Consider the following 17,962-nt stretch of genomic DNA (forward strand, 5'->3'; position numbering starts at 1 on the left):
AAAAAAAAAACCCAGAAACACTAACTAAATCTACTGGAGGAAAAAGTAGATAGAAATTTTGAACACATAGGGGTAGGTAAAGAGTTCGTGAACAAAAACCAAACTGCATGGGAAATACTTCAAAGAGTCAACAGTTGTGATCTCATCTTTTTAAGAAGTTTCTGAATGTGAAAAGAAATCACCAACAGAGTAAAAACAAAACCCACAAATTGGGGAAAAAATTTAATTGACTGTCCCTCAGACAAAGGACTTCTATCTAGAATATACCAAGAATTAAGGGGCTGGGGAGATAGCTCACTGGTTTAAATGCCTACCTGGCAAGCACAAGGACCCATGTTTGATCCCTGGTACTGCATACCATATAGGTCCTGGGACCCTAGGCACACCATGCCAACCACTGAAACAAAGTGTGGTGCATGCCTGTAATCCCAGTGCCAGGGAGGCTGAGATAGGAGGATCACTACAAGTCCAAGCTGCATAGTGAGATGCTGTACCAATTAAATAAATACAAGATTTTTTTTTAAATTTTAGAAAAAGAATTTAAAAAAATCAGACCCCCCAAATTCAAAGTCCAACCCAAAAATGAGCATCTGAGATGAATGCACACTTTCCAGGAGAAGAAATACAAAAGGCAAATAAATATATGAAAAAATGTTCAACATCATTTGAGAAATGCAAAATTAAAATAATCCTGAGAGTTTATTTCACCCCAGAAAGAATGGCTATCATCAAGAAGTCAAACAATAACAAATGGTAGAGGGGTTGTGGGGATAAAGGAACTCTTTTCCACTGCTGGTGAGAGTGGAGACTGGTACAACCACTATGGAAATCAATGTGGAGATGCCTCAAAAAAGCTAGAATTAGAAGTCCCATTCAAGCCACTTGCCCCTTCTGGGTATTTTTTCCAAAATAACAAAACAACCATAGTAATATATATGCACCCATGTTTACAGCAGGGCAATTTGTCATAGCTAAATCTTAGAAACTACCCAAATGTTCATCAACTGAGGAATAGATAAAAATGATGCGGCATTTTTATACAATGGAGTATTACTCAGCTATAAAATATAAAAACCTAAAATTGAGACAATTATAGGTAAATAGATGTAACTAGAGACCATACTCGTAAGTGAAATAAATCAGACCTGCTTGTACAAATAGCATACTGTCTCCCTAGTGCAAGAATCTAGAACAGTAAATAAAATCTGAAAGGTACAATAAATACGGTGAAAGGGAAAGAATTTGTTCAATGGGAAGGAACAACTGGGATAAGGAAAAGGACAAAAGAAAGAAAGGCAAAAAGATATATTTATGTATATATACAGCATAGCTTGGATAACTGTACTGCTGATTTCTCCTGGTCTATTGAAAGGAGCAGTTAATGCTTAATCTTTCTCTTTTTAATTTCTTGTAACTTTTTCTTGACAACTTGCATGCTTATATCTATAGTAACCTAAACAACTAATCTGAAGACAACCTTATGCAACGTAACAACCATTGTTGAATTCCTATTATTTTGTTCAGTGAAACTGTGTAATTTTTTATTCTTTTTTTAAAAAAAAAACAAGGAAAAACTTTCTTCCTCCAGCCTTTTTTTTTTTTAAATCTTTTATTTATTTACTTGGTAGAGGGTCTTGCTACGCAGCTCAGATTCATAGTGATCCTTCTGTCTTAGCCTCCCTAGCACTGGGATTACAGGCATGCATCACCATACCTGGATTCAGTGGCTGGCACAGTGAGTGCCCAGGGTTTCAGGGCTGGCACAGTATGCCGTACCAGGAAGAGAACCCAGATACTTGCATTGCCAGGCAGTCACTTAGATTACCAAGCTATTTCTCTAGTCCTCCAGCTCTGTTTCTAATCTCTTTGTCTCTGTTTATTTCTCCATTTTTTCCCATTCCCCCCTTAAATTTACTCTCCTGAGGTTAAAATCACTATATTGAGGGCATATTTACTGTATATAATTTTCTGATTTTAGATTTTGTTATATAATTAAAAAATCTAGTTCACTGGGTTAAAGGTATCAAGTGAATATTTACCACAGTTTGTCATTTTCTAGGCTGTGTTTGATGCTATTACTGTTGCTGACTGGACTATATGAGCCAAGGTGGCAAACATAATTGTTCTAATCCATTGTTCTTCCTCATGTGCCAAGAGTGAGATGGCCTACTGGTCATAAAAATATTATAGGCCAGTGCCAAAGTACCAAGGGGTAAGCCAATTAGGCATCAACTTCTCATCCCCTATGACACATAGAGGTAGGAGCTTCCAATACAATCAAAACCCAAAAGCTAGCTATACTTGGGAGACATCTCTGAGAAGCAGTCATTTCCTAAAGGTTCTAAACACTGCAATAAAGCTACTTGCCAAAGGTAATTTACAAGAACCAATACAAAAATTAAACTGAAAAAAATGCAAAAGAAAAATATACTTAAGCAAGATACCATCCCAGCCTTCCAATTCAACAAAGGCAAACCCAGAGAGCAATGAGGGGAAACAATCTGAAAGCCACCCACCCAGACTTTCTGAAGTGGAAACAATGAAAGTAACAAAGCAGATGAATGGGGCTCTAGGAAAAGTCAAATCAGAAATAATTTCTCAGACAACTAAAGAGATGGTAGACATAATGAAAGACTTAGGAACACTAGATCAGATACAGATTGTAAAAAATAGAGCTTAGGAAAATGTTGGAAACCATGAATAGCCAATATTGGGGGAAAATGTAATACATAAAATCATAGTCAAACAAATATTCAGGAGATTAAAAATTCCATTGAAAGTATATGCAGCAGAATGAGTCAATAGGAGAACACAATATCAGATATAAAAGACAAGATTGAAGATATCAATCATGAAAAGAAAGATTTCTTAAGAATAGGAAAGAACCATGAAAAATCAATCCAATAGCTGCTAGATGATGCAAAGAAGAATAAATAACAAGGTTGATCTGAGTCAATTAAAAAGCAGGAGATTGCACAAAGTACATTAAAAAAAAAAACTTCCAGAGATATGATGGAAAAAAAAAAAAACTTCCCTAGCAGGGAAAAAATGTCACATATAGATAAATTAAGCATATACAACTCAAATTATGATCAAAGGAACATAATAATTAATATTCAGATTCAACACAAGAACAGAATATTAAAAGCTGATAGAAAAAAAGAAATGTTACCCATAAAGAAAGGCCCATAGAATCTGATTTAATGCAAATTCTGTTAAAATACCAGTAGCATATCTTACAGAATTAGAGAAAACAATCTTAAAATTCCTCAGGAGAGACCTAGTATAAGTATTGCAAATTATACTTTTTACCTCTGTTTCTCTATAGCCTGTGAGTTAAGAAAGGTTTTCATATTTTTAAGGATTGGAAAAAGATGGTGGTAGGGAAGTTACTAAAAAGAGGAGCAGGGGCCAGCGAGACAGCCCAGCAGACTAAACTACCTATTTAGGCATGCACAGGGACCATGGTTCAATCCCCAGCACCACATGCTGTGAGTCCAAGCTGCATAGTGAGATCCTGTACCAAATATATTACATAGATAAATGAAAAGAGAAGGAAAAAGGAAAAGAATATGCAATAGACTGTTTTATACTTGTGAAATCTAAAAACAAACTCGTAGTACTAGTATTAAGTCTGTGCACAGTACTGTGCTAAATGAAACTCCACAAAGTAAAGACTGCCTAAATTTGGTGTCTGGACACTTACAGAAATAGAGGATATGCAAATAGTCTCAATATACTGAGGTGTTAGTTATAAAGGAAGTTAAAGGTAAACCCCAACATTGTATCACTCTAAACACACCTGAGTGGCTAAAATGAAAGAGATAATGTGAAGTGTTACAAGCAGGGGGAGGAAGCAATTCTCATACACTACTAATGGAAGTGCAAGTTAACATAATCAATCTGAAACACTTTATGGTAGTGTATAGTATAAATACATATCTGCATAGCCTGTAACACAGCCATTTCACTAGTAGAATATATCCAACAGAAATGCAAACCTAGGGGCCAGGGAAATGGCTCAGTTAAGAGTTTCCCTGGCAAGTGCAAGGGCCTGGGTTCAATCCTCAGCTCTGCCAAAAGAAGAAAAAGAATAGACATGCAAACTTAAATTTATCCAAGTACTTCTAAAACCAACTGGTAATACTTTCTTTACTAAAGTATTTACTAAAGTTCATAGTGAAATACTGGGTATGATGAGAAATAACAAACTGTTACATAACTGGTATAAATCTCACAAATACAACATCGAACTCAAATCAAACACAGAGATCCGTATATTGTATGAGTCTTTCAATATGAAGTCAATAATAGGCAAAAGTCATTAATAACATTATAAGTCATGATAAAGATTAGAAACCCTGGTCAAAGTGTGGCTTTCGGGACACAAGTGCTTTCTTATCTGTATGCTGCATTCATGTGTATGCACACTTGTAAAAACTCTATCAACTGTACCCACATGATTCGGGCACTTTACTGTATGTATGTTATACTTTTCAATTAATACAAGACAAAGATCTCTATAATTCCCTTGAAAGAAATTTGTACACATCTCCCATTCATTTTGTGATTCGCTGTTATTACTTCTTTCCAGTGAGGTAACTTAATTCTTTCTACCTCGCATAGAAAAGTCACCTTTGCTTCAATTAAGTTTATTGACACTAATACATAATGTGCAATGATTACGTACTGTCATTTTAGCACAGCTCTGAGAACCCAAAGACAAACTTCGCTAACCCAGTATCCTGTGATATCCGTTAAAGCTATGTGTGGAAACAAGAAAAAAGACCTCCTTGAAATGCAGTAAGACAGGCTTACATCTGTCTACTGCCACTGCGATTTAACTTGCATAAAACGCTCAAAGGAGCTTTTCAGAAAGTCTGCTCTCCTGATAAATTGTTTCTACCGTCCTCGTCTAATCTTGTGACAAGATAGAGCGGTCTTGTGTTCGTCCAGCTCCTTCCTCCCACCCACAGTTTAAAGTACTCCGCAAACGCTGTTGGGTGGTGTAGTGTCACCTTCCAGTGGGAGAAATGCGGGCCCTGGGACTGGGGCGCTGTGGACCAAAACAATTCTAACAGAACTCTAAGAAAACACCGCACTCTGGCTCACAATTGCGAGAACTGAAATACAAAACGATAGAGCGAAGGGCGCAAGGTCCATCAGAGCGTGAACCAGAGCTGGAACCTTGTAAGTCGCGGGCACTAACGTGAAGAAACAAAACCCCCACACTTTTAAACAACTATTCAGCTGTTGAACTCCTCCAACAGCAAAGAGCTAGCGGTGCCAAACCCAGGCCCAGGAAGCGCGGTCTGTCCCGAGGCCCCCAGGGCGCTGACCTTCGAGGGTGTCCGTCAGCCCTGCCCACGCGGGGCCGGCACTGCCCGGGGCTGGGGCCGCGCGGCCGCTTCAGCTTCTCGGAGGACGTTCGGCCGGAAACCCCGAGGCGCTCCAAGCCGGCTCTTCGCGGGTCGCCCAAAGTCCCCGAGCCCGTTTACCTGGGACGCGCCTGGCTCCGCCCCCGGAGCCTCTAGGCGCGCTCGCCGGGAGTTTCGCAGGCCCGCGGCGCCACCACCGCGTCAGCCAATCGCCGCCCGCTCGGAGCCTCCGGCGGGCACGCGCGTGCCCAGAAGGCGGGGCGCGGCGAGGCGCGGGCGCGAGAGGGGCGGGGCCTCGGGGAGCTCGGCGGTGCGCTTCGGGCATGCGCGAGCAGCGAGGCGGCCGCGGGCGGGGCCTCGGGCGAGCGAGGGAATTTGGAAAGTCGGCTCAGTACCCGGGAAGCGCGAAGGCAGCGAGCCGCGGCGGCGGGGTCCGGGCTCGCGGCGGCGGCGGCGGCGGCGCGCTCCAGAAGGGCCAGAGTGAGCAGGCGAGACCTCACCTGCTGAGAGGAGGGAAAACGCGTGATTTGAAACGAAGCTTGAGGGCTTTACCTCAGCGTGTGAGTCTGCACTTAACTTAGCGGAACACTGTGAGAGATTGTGTGTGTGTGTGTGTGTGTGTGTGTGTGTGTGTGTGTGCTTCAGGGTGCGAGGGAATAGGGCATCCAGGAAAAGAGAAAACAGCGTGTTGTGCAGTGAGGCGTGAATGAAAAGGACACCCGCAATGAAAAGTTACACCTCAGTCCTAAGCCAAAGATTTCTGACTAAGACCCTGGAGCTGGTGACTTTTTTTTACTAAAGTACTGGGAGGATATCTGTGTTCTTATGTAGCATGTGTGAAATCTTAAAGGCCTTCCAGAAATAAACAAAAATACCCCCTTCCCTGCAGAAGCAAGAAATAGCCAAGAAAATATGTCGAAGTACAATAGGCTGGTTTAATTAATTGCTAGTAACTCAAATGTATTTTTCTTGTTCCACAGACTAGTATTGCTCTATGTCACTTGCACTCCTGTTACTTATTATTTAGACATCAAGTATTTATTGAGGACATGATACATGCAAGGTGCTCTTCTGGCAGCAGGTAATGGATAATAATTTTGTACATTCCCAGAGAATAGGCATTAATTGATGATGGGTACCCAACTTAGTGGATAAAATTAATGAAAATATTTACATTAATGAAAGTGTTTATACCTCTGTAAGTGAGAAAAGAGAGGAAAAAATGGTTGGAAATTAGCTGAAAAACTAGATTCTAATTAGGAATTTTGATTTTTTGTGTGGGGTGCAATGAGCAAACTGTCCAGTAAAGGGGTCGGTTTCAGGGTTAGCCTTAAAATGCATTTTTTGTTGTTGTTTTAAAGTAGTCAGGGTTGAATCAGCTGTGAATCAAAGTACCATAAAAATGTAGGAGAGGGCTGGAGAGATAGCTCAATGGAATAAGTGCTTGTCTGGCAAGAGCAAGGTCCTGAGTTCAATTCCTGATACCACCAAAAAAAAAAAAATGTAGGAGACAAAAATGATGAGTTGTATAGTTTGCCAAAATAGGCAATCCCTTAGAAGGGCACACCGGTCAGGAAGAATGGGTTATAAAAATGCTTCTGACCAAAATTGAGTTACTTGTAAAAGAAAGGAGGAGAAGTTAATTTCTTTACTAGGAAATACTAACTACAATATAAGGAAACTAAAACCAAATAATTAGGAAGACAAATTTAGAGAAAATGACTATAATACTTTAATTGGCTAAATACCCATTTGGCCTCATTTTTAAAGCCATTGTCAGAGTTCCTTCTCTGAATAACCTGTTTTAGTCACTCACTTTTTTTGAGTTCTAATATCAGCCATAATTACCACTAATCCTTTTTCCAGCTTATTTAATCCATTACTATTCTGTCACTAATTTTTCATATTACGATAGTTACATTTTCATTGCTCCAGTCCACCAGCACAACCCCCAGGTATACATTTGTTCATTATCCATTTTACTAACAGTTGCCTGGTAAATGGCCTTGGGAGAAAGAAATTCACAGTGTGAGGAAAACAGAATTAGATATATCTGGAGGAGATAATTCTGAATCTTCTAAATAGGTGTAGGAGTTGACAAGGTGAGAGATAGAAATAAAGGTATAGAAAAAATATAATTTCTTTTAGAAGAACCAGTACACCATGACAAATTGTGCTGCTAGAAGCATGGATGCACATATACCACTGTGATATGATGTTTTCAGTTCATTAGGAAAAATACCATGAGGGGAATAGCTGGTTTGAATAGGACTTCCAATCCTAGTTTTTTGAGAAATCTCCACACTGATTTCCACAGTGGTTGTACCAGTCTGCACTCTTACCAACAGTGGCAAAGGGCTCCTTTTTCCCCATATCCCTCCAGTATTTGTTATTGGTTGACTTCTTAATGATAGCCATTCTTTCTGGGTGAGATGATCTCAGTGCTGTCTTAATTTGCATTTTTCAAATGACCAGTGGTGATGAACATTTTTCTCATGTATTTATTTGCCATTTGTATTTCTTCCTCTGAGAAATGTGTATTCATCTCATGCTCATTTTTTGATTGGGTCTTTGAATTTTGGTGGCCTACTTCTTTTTAATTCTTTATGTATTCTACATAGAAGTCCTTTTTCTGAGTGACTGTCAGTAAATGAATGCCACTAGAGATTGTACTCATAAGTGAATTAAATCAGATCCGCATGTGTAAACATCATTGTCTCAATTACTCTTCCCGCCCCATCACTGTATGAGGCTTTTGGGGAACAACTGAAATGTACAATAGATAAAGTAAAAGGGAAAGAATCTGATCAAAAGGAATGAATGAATAATTGGGATGAGAGAAAGGAGAAAAGAAAGAAAATAAAGTAAGGAGGAAATCGTGTGTATATACACAGTATAGCTAAGGATTGTACTACTAATTTCTATCAGTTTTATGAAGGGAATACTTAATGCTTAAATTTTTTTCTTTGACAAATTGTCCATTTTATATCTGGTAATCTGAGCAATTACATTGAAGACAACAATGTGCAATATAACAATCATGTTGAATACCTATCATTTATTGAAATTATATATTGTTTCTAATGTCTTATCTATTATTTTTTATTCCCTTTAAAACAAAAATTTTAAAAAAATAGAAGAAAAATTAAAAATAAGGACCAACATAGAGCTGATACAAGAGGAAATACTTGATTATATGATAAAATTGTGTTTAGTTTTGCCATACTTTCTTCTAAAGTGCCTCCACTATTTTGCATTCCCATAAGCAACTACCAAGATTTCTTCTTGTCCTGCAGTCTCATTTGTTGCCAATAGTTTGAATTTTAGACCTTTTCAGGTTATCAGTGGTTTCTCATTTCATCTGATGCAAAATTCCGTGAAGCAGATGTACTTAAGATATTCAGAAGTAATAAAGATCAACAATGTTTTTGGATCAACAATGTTTTATGAGAGATAAAATAGTACAAACACATTAAAAATGTCAATTTTATAGAACTCTGAGAAAATCCATAAATTTGATTTTGTTCTTAATGCAGTGGAAAATTATTGGAGGATTTTTAACCAGAGCATTGTCATAATCTATTTTGTGCTTTTAAAATAACTAAATTAGTTAAATAAGAGTAGAGATAAAAAAAAGGCTGAGAAAATAATCAAATAGCTTTTCCAGTAGTCCAAGTAAAACACAATATGACTGAGGCTAGTATAGTGATAACAGAGACAGAAGTGGACAAATCAGGAAATATTTTAAGGTCAAATTCACTAGTTATGCTATATGCCAATAAGCCATATATGGAGAGTTTAGTCAATTTTGGCTAATAGACTATTTTAATGGATATTAACCTTTCCACAATATCCCAAATAAGAGAAAGCTTTTGCCTATGCCCTTTTTTGCTGTTTTGGATATTAGAATGGAGCCTTGACACTGGTAGCCATCCTAACTATCCTTCATCAAGATGGAGAATAGAGTCACTCTACTGAGGATGGTACATTGATGATAAAGGAGAATATTTATTCTCACTAACATTGGTAGAGTTACCTGCAGCACTGACCTATGATTACCAAATTTAACTTCTTGTATGTGAAATTAAAGGCAAAAAACAAAAACCTTAACTTCAGCATTATATAATTGGATTTTCTGTTATTTGGAGGTAAAAACATTTTTTTTAACAGATAGCAATAGGGTGTGGCCACTATAAACCAGAGACTCAGTGCTCTCTATCTCTAGCTTCTGATTAATTTGATATTTTTAAAATCTTCCCCTATAGGGACTCGTTGGTCTCTTGCTGGCCCCAGAGAGAAAGTGGTGAGGAGATTTAGAAAATAAAGACAGCAGGCAAAAGCTCAGACCAGGAAAGCCTCTTTCCCAGATGAGCAAGAGGACCTGAACAACAATATTAGGGACATTTATTTAGACTCTTGCAAAGCTAGTATCACAAGATACAAGGTTGCCTAGTGACTAGTGACTTAAATTGTTTAGGCAGGATACTTTTCTCAAGACTGAGGCAGCTTAAAAAAAAAAAAAGACAGGTAGCTTGACTGCTTTAGGCACTGTGGCCTTGTTTTGACCTCATACATATAATCAATTTCCAGCTTCAGCCACTTTCAACTTTCCACAAATGAATAAAGCAGACCAAGTGGAATTTTACTGTTATTGTCATTTAAAATGTAAGATAATAGAGCATATCTCTGTGTACTAATGAGAGTCATCAGATCAGAAGTTGAAACTAGTGTATGGGATTTCTTATCATCAGTTATAATTTAGACATAGGAGGAAAGGGATAACTAAACCTATGGGAAGAGATAGATATTTTTCATTGTTACTCAAACAAAATTTGCATAAAATTAACCATTTTAAAGATAAACATTTCAGAGATATAGAGTACATTCATGATTTTTGAAACTACCACTTCTATCTAGTTTGAAAACATTCTTGTCAATCCTCACTGTGATCAGAATCAAAATGAATTAACATGTATCCAACTCTTAAACAAATAGAGAAAACCATGAAGTCATGAAGGAGAGCCCTCTTGCACACATGCCTGTGACAAAAACTTGGGACTAACCAGTGGGCTTTTTCACCCAAGTCTAACATTTTCCAAGATCTTTCCAAATGTGGCTAACTACATTAGTTATGAGGACACCTAGTCTGATATATAAGAACACTTGCCTAATACACAGTCATAGTTACTTTTCTCTCAGTGATAAGACAAAACGGCCAATACCCAAAATTAAAGGAGAAAAGGTTTATTTAACTTACAGTATTAAGGGGTTCTAGTCCATAGTAGCTGGCTCCAAGGCAGAGTGGCACATGGCAGAGGGGAAACAGTTCATTGCAGTGAAAGACAGCAAAAGCAACAAGAGAGGAGGGATAGAAAACAGACTCTTTCCTTTATATTGTATTCAGGCTACCCACCCTAGGCCTACTTTGCCTTGAAGCACTCTCACTCTTAATCCAGCGTTAGACCATGAATCAATCACAAACTAAATTTAGCCACCTCTGAAAAGCCCAAACCCCCATGACTGCAGGAGGCTTTGGAGGGATAGCCAGATACAAACCATAGCACACATTTTCCCCACTAATGAGCTATTTGTTTCCAAAAAAGTGATACATACTTCTTTCTTTTGCTTTTGAAAATTTCCCTTATTTCAGTTTTCTTTAGTATATCATTGGTGTACTGGGGCTGGTATACCCAGCATTATAAACCTGCTGCTTACTTCTAAATAAATTAATTACATTAAGAGATTTTCTTTCTGTTGTTATTTAGATTGTAATTCCATATGAAGTTATGAAGTAGTGATCTCAGAAAATGATAAGTGATTAGGCAAACTTATACAGGTAGGCAAAGTTACATAGGTAGGGATTTTAAGATTTTAGAAGTTAGGGGCTGGGAGATGGCTCAGTGGAATAAGAGCTTGCCTGGCAAGCACAAGGGCCTGAGTTCAATCCCCAGTTCTGAAAAAAAAAATATTTTAAGAGTTGTATCAGATGTCATGTTCTCTAGCAGTGGTTAGATCTATAGATAACTTGCTATATTTGAGTTTTAACAAAATTGTGAAGTTTTCAGGAAAAGAATGGAAGGTAGGAAAACAGAACTTAAAGAGTTTTATAAGAGATTAGTTATGATGTGCCTTAGATTTTACTGCCATGTAGGGAAGAAAGTAAGATAGGTAAGTTCTAACAAAAATATATTTCAAATATTAGAAGACTTGATGAAACTGGAGAATTGTTGTTGGAGCAGTCTAAAGTATTTTCAAAGGATACAAAGTGCTTTTCAAACTTTGAATGCATAAAATCAGCATTTTAGAGATGCTGTTCTGCTGGTTACAAGTTTCATATATAAGAAGGAAGTTATAAAATAGGTTAAGAAAAGATCATTGGGGGAGAAAAAGAAAAGGTCATTGAAGATGAGTAACCATATTTTATGAGACAAGTTTATGGGTGCCTTATATGTCTATTATGATAAGTTTTTTCAGACTTTCTTTTCATGGATATCTTTATAAAAAACAGCATTGGAAAACATAGATGGTATCTTTTTTAAAATTATTTTTCTTCCAATGAAGAGGGAAGATTTGTTTTTGGGCTGGTAAAATAAAGATAATTTCCCTTGAGGCAAACTTTGGGCAGGTTTGTTCACAGATCCCCTACCCATTTAGATATTTTTCTCAGCTCTGATACGAATCCATAGTGCATGCAGCATCTACTTGAACCTACGTTTGAACTGCACTTATAGAATGCAAGAGGAATGTGTAGAAGCAATGAGGCTCTCAAGTTCATGATGCCTGCTGTGTCAAGAGTTATGAAAACCTTTTATCTATGACCCAGGAAGGAGTCTTCTGTAAACCTCTGTGACACTGTGAATTACTAACCCATCAGTTTACAAGACTCAGATCATAAGAGAACTTGTACTGTAATGTCATGTAACTCAGTAGTGTCCCAAATTTTCTGATCAAGGAGATTATGGGGCCAAAGAGGAAAGTGATCAATGATGTAGAGTGTGCCTAAGGAGAGTCACATGGAGAGAAAACATTCTCTCAGGCTTTCACAGAGAGCACATTGGCCAAGCAATGGCCGTGACTCATCCTCATGGCTGACACTGAAAAAGGTTCTACAATCTGAGGTACAGGATCTCAGGATAAATCCTGAGGGGATTTCACTGACCTTCTCAGACCCAAAAGCTACAACTCTTATTGCATAGGTCTTGCTTTATCTTGGTCTTAACCATCCAGCAGAAAAGTATAAAAACGAAGTATACGAAGTAAAGCCATGCTGTTATGTTGAGCTGTAGGCGACTCAGGTCAACAATTTCTGACATTGCCAGTGAAGCGGAAGACCCAATACTATTATGGACTACTGGACTCTTTCAGAATATTTTTCTGAGTTAACACACCTTTAATATTCAAATAACGGAACGTAACAAATAAAGGGTATACAGATGAATGTCCCTTTTGTATCTGTGTATTCAAAATGTTTAGAATACATAGTTACATTCTCTTAATGAATAGAGGGATTTGTTCTAATAGTGTTTGTAAATAGTATATCATGTCCACATCTTGTAGAGCAATTAACCACTAGGAAGAATGTATGCAATGTGTTAATTATTGGAACTGTCCTACCAATTTGATTTGAAACTGTCTCATTGCTATTTGTTTCTCAATAAAATTATGGGGGGGAAAACCCTTTTGAACTCCGGAGCCTAATTGCACAATTGTAATGTCACAGGGGAATGTGAAAGCAACCAGCAAATTTCTGTATTTGGCACAGCACTCTCCATGATCATCCCAGCCCTACGGTAGGAGACCCTTGGCTATAGCAGCCAGTGTTCCTGGTACAGATGACTGATGACAAAATAGGCAATAGGACCATCCTGTGGAAGGGCCATGTGAATGCATAGTGAGAAGACAGTTTTTGCAAGCCTGAAAGAAAGGCCTCACTAGAAACCAATCTTACTGACCCACTTATCTCGGAATAAAAGGTTCAGAACCTTGAGAAAATAAACTTATGTAAGCTAGCTATTCTGTTGTACTCTGTTATGGCATCCTGAAACAACTAATACAAATCTACATGTCCATGAAGCTTGACAAGAAACAGAGTATGATAACCCCAAAAGAAAACCTCAGATTTAGACAAGTTCACTGTTTATTTCTACAAAAACTTCAGGGAAGTTTGTTCTAACACCAATATTTCTCAAGATTTCTAATGAAACTAAAAGGGAAAGGACACTCATAAAGTCATTCCTGGAAGCTACCATGACCCTGATTCTAAAACCAGAAAAATAGTTCAACCAAAAGGGAGAACTATACAATAATCCTTTTAATGAGTGTATGTGCAAAAATCTTCAATGGGATACTGGCAAACAGAATGCAATGAGTCATCAGAAATATCATTTATCATAACCAGGTAGGCTTCATTCCAAGGATACAAGGATGGTTTAAATAGACAATAAATGTAATACATTGCATAAACAGAAGCAAGATAAAAAATCACATAATCATCTCAACAGATGAAGAAATGAACTTCAACAAATTATAACATCCCTCCAGGTAAAAACGTGGAAAAACTAGGCATAGAAAGACTTTATCTCAGTCTGATAAAACTATAACAAAACTATTATGAACTCTTTTTTTTTTTTTTTTTGTACTGGGAATTGAATTCAGGACTTTGTGCTTGCTAGACAGGCACTGTGCAGCTAAGCTGTATCCTAGGCCCTTACTAGCTGTTTTTAAATGTGGGAAAACTAAAAGGTTTTTCTCTAAAATTAGGAATAAGACAAAGATGACTTCTGTAGCTGCTAGTGTTCAAATAGTACTCAAAGCATTAGCGATCACAAGACAAAAAAAAAAAAAAAAGAAAGAAAAAGAAAAGGACATGTACAGGAAAGGAAAAAGTTAATATGGCATGATTTACAGAAGGCAGGATCCTCTACATAGAAGATCCAGAAGAATCCACCAGAAGACTTTTAGAATTAATAACCAATTCTGCTAATATAGCAGAATATATAATCAACATACTAAAATCAATAATGTTCCTGTACACTGATAATGCGTCCACTGAAAGAGAAATTGGAGAAAATACCACTCACAATAGAACCAAGAAAAAATAAATACTTAAGCATTAATCTAACTAAAGTACAGTAAGATTTCTGTAGTTCAAACTACAATACTCTGAAAAAAAATGAAGAGAACATCAGAAAATGGAAAGCTATCTCTTGATCCTGGATAAACTGATCAGATGTAGTCAGAATGTCTATACTTGCAAAATTGATGTACAGACTTAATGCAATCCCAAACTTCCAACCACATTCTCACAGAACTGGAAAAAATAATTCTAAAATTCATATAGAACTAGATGCAACTAAGAATAGAAAAACAATTCTAGATAGAAGAGCAAAGTGGGAGAGTGTACAATCACAGTCTTGAAGCTATATTACAAAGCTACTGTGATAAAACCAGCATGGTTTTGGAACAAAAACACACAATCAGTGGAAGAAATTAAAGGATATAGATACAACAAAATATATCAAACTAGTCAGTCTTTGACAACGGAACCAAAATAAGTACAGGAAATATAGCTTCTTCAATAAACTGGGAAAACTGGCTATCCACATATAGAAGATTGAATCTAGGCCCATATCGCTCACCAAGTAGTAAACAAAAAAAAAAGTGTCAATGAACTAAATGTTAAACTGACAGCATTTACCTTTCTGGAAGACAAAATAGGTAAAACTGAATTCATAGGCATAGGTAAGAATTTTCTGAACAGAAACTTAACTTGCATGGGAAATAGTTCCAAGAATCAACAAATGAGATCATGTCAAATTAAAAAGCTTTTTCACAGAGTCAAAAGACATCTTTCAGAATAGAAAAAAAAACCCAGAAATTCCTCTAACAAAGGATCCCTATGTAGAATATATAAATAAGTTTAAAAAGTAGACCTCGCAAAATAAAAGATCCCATCAAAAATGGTCAAATAACATGAATATACATTTCCCAGAAGAATAAACACATTAAGAGAAGCTTACTAAAGCACATTATAATTAAAATGTCAATAAAAAGAAACAGAAAATCTGGAAAGCAGCAAAACAGAGGCAAACTGTATGCCAAGACTCCTCCATAAGATTATCAACTAATTGCTTTTGAGAAATCTTGGAAGCCAAAGGCAGTAGTTCATATGATCACTTTTTGTTGCTAAAAAAACTACCCTGCATATATAAAGGAGAGAAATCTTATTTTGGCTCACAGTTTGTAGAACCTTCAGTCAACAGTGGCTCCAAAACAGGGCAGCAGAGCAGAGGGGGCTGGCAGAGCCCAGTTGGTCATAGCATAGCGGACAGGAAGTTGGGAGCATGAATCCAGAAGTGGGAGAGAATGGTACAGCACCCAGGTCAAGCTCTCAGTAATAGGCCACCCTGGACCAGACTCCTACTCCTAACATCACGTTTAGCTATAAACTCACTGATGGACAAATACTCTGATGACCATCTCCTTGTCATGATCCAACCACCTTCCAAAGCCTCACGTATAAGTTCGTGAGGTTTTGGGGAGACATATAAATATAAAGCATACCATTCCTATCCTGGATCAAAAAAGACTCGTATACATCTCGTATAAAATGTTTTTGGTCCATTTTTAAGAGTTGTCAAAGTCCTAACTGTTCCACTGTTATTGAAAAGTGCAACTTAAAAGTCCTTTCTAAGACTCATAGTGTACTATTAGCTGTGAACCCTTGTAAAAATTAAAGAAAGTTACCCCATACCATCATACAAAGGTAAAGGGTGATAATTCCCAATCCAAAAGAGCAAATGGGAATAGAAAGTAACAGGACCAAAGCAAACTTGAAACCTAGAAGAGCAACATTATATATATATATAATTTCTTTTCTTTTCTTTCTTTTTCTTTTCCTTTTCTTTTCCTTCTTTTTTTCTGATACAAGGGATCAAACTCAGTGTCTTGTGCTTGCCAGGCAGGCACTTAAGCCACTGAGCTATCTCCCTGGCCCACTATTATTACATCTTATAGGTCCATAACTAGCAAGCAGAAGTTGTATGGAGATGACAGACCAAAAAGCAGCCCCACTCCTATGACATTGCTAGTGCTTGTAGCCCCATGGATTCTCTCAGGCTGGCTTTGCTCACTGCTAACAGCTTCCCCAGATGTTTCGTGTTCTGGCATCTCCAAAATTCTGAAGTCTCTACTGTTCTTTTGGCTTCACTTCCCCAGCTTTATGCACTGCCCTCTCAAGGCCACAATGCCCTCACAGATCTTCTGTAATCTACATAAAAGGCTAGCTGATCCTCATCACACTTGTATCTTGCATACTTGTAAGCCAACACTGTGTGGACAGTATCAAGGTCTGCTGTTGATGTAAGCTGTAGCCAGTGCCTTGAGTCATGGCTGTAGGGGACTTCAAGTGCTGGATAGTTAAACACCATGAACAGGGCTGGCCAAATACTCAGCAGATTAAAGCATCTGCTTAGGCAGATGCAGTGGCTGGGATTCAATAACTAGCATGCTGGCCCTGCCCCTGGGGTATGCTGAGACAGCCTTTGAGACTTGGAGTGGTGGTGTGCACCTATAATCCCAGCTCTTGGGAGGCTGAACACAGGCAGATCACCATGCGTCCGATCTACGTAGTGAGACCCTGTAGACCCTGTAATTTAAAAAAAGGAAAAAAAAGCACCATGAACAAAATCTCAGGAAACAAATTTCCTAGGTAATTATTCAAGGGCACTGTGCCCTGGGGTTCTCTTCTCAAAGTAAAGCCTTGAAAGTTTTAGCCTGGGGAGATAAGACCTAGCTGATTCCTCAAATACCTTTAAACCATTTTTTCTATTGCCTTGCTGTAAAATAATTTTTATTATTTTAATCTTTATCCTTTAGCAAGCAGTCTCTCCTCTGATCCATCTTTGTAGGCTCCAACTCTACTAGAGCTTTCTTTCTCGCCAAACTCAAAACTTCGTACACATTTGTGCTTCATTTTTATTAAAAAGCTGACTAAAAGTATCTGTAGCACAGACTGAATTGTTGTCTTCTTGAAGTGTTCTATGCCTTAGTCCTCCACCCTTTCAATGTCAGCTTCCCTCAAGGTCTCAGGACATAAAAAAAATATACACAAATTTTCAGCTAGAACATAACACACATGGCCTGGAAAACAAAGCTGACGCAGTCCTTTCATGCTACTGAAATATTTAAGAATAATATTCATTCATCTTTCTTTAAAAAAATTAGTACCTGTAGTACTGTTTGGCATACATAATGGACACTCATTATGCATACATGTATAGACACGTTTTTATCTTTTTCTGTCCCTTTCTCCCCTGCTCTCACTTTTAGCCTGTTGGTCCCCTTCACATTTACAAAAGATCTACCTTCCTGTTTATTTTTTTCCTGCTTACTTTTATCAGTATTTTATTTTGTTCTCTAATTTATTTGTACTTTAAATTTCTCATGTGAGAGAAATCATATGGTATCTAAGATTGTGTGTCTGATTTTACTTAATGTGTTTTCAAGGTGCATTTATTTTCCTAGAAATATCTCAAATTTATGCTTTTTTTTCTTGCTGAGTAGTAGTCTACTGTATAGGTAAC

The 17,962-nt window shown here is 37.6% G+C and overlaps 1 protein-coding gene across 6 annotated transcripts in view; it reads right to left on the minus strand.

The window, feature by feature from the left end:
* The window catches only part of Mipol1 (mirror-image polydactyly 1), a 349,459-nt gene extending 343,854 nt beyond the window's left edge, over positions 1-5,605 (minus strand). For 5 of the 6 annotated variants that reach the window (XR_002822316.1, XM_023721848.1, XM_023721843.1 and 2 more), the window contains exon 1: positions 5,340-5,605. The gene's annotated coding sequence lies outside the window, so the exon portion shown is untranslated. The remainder of the gene's footprint in view (positions 1-5,339) is intronic. The other variant, XM_023721844.1, reaches the window with a different exon arrangement.
* Positions 5,606-17,962: the final 12,357 nt, after the last annotated feature.

Source organism: Octodon degus, unplaced genomic scaffold (genome assembly GCF_000260255.1).
Source record: "Octodon degus isolate 3935 unplaced genomic scaffold, OctDeg1.0 scaffold00086, whole genome shotgun sequence".
In the NCBI taxonomy this organism is placed as follows: Eukaryota; Metazoa; Chordata; class Mammalia; order Rodentia; family Octodontidae; genus Octodon; species Octodon degus.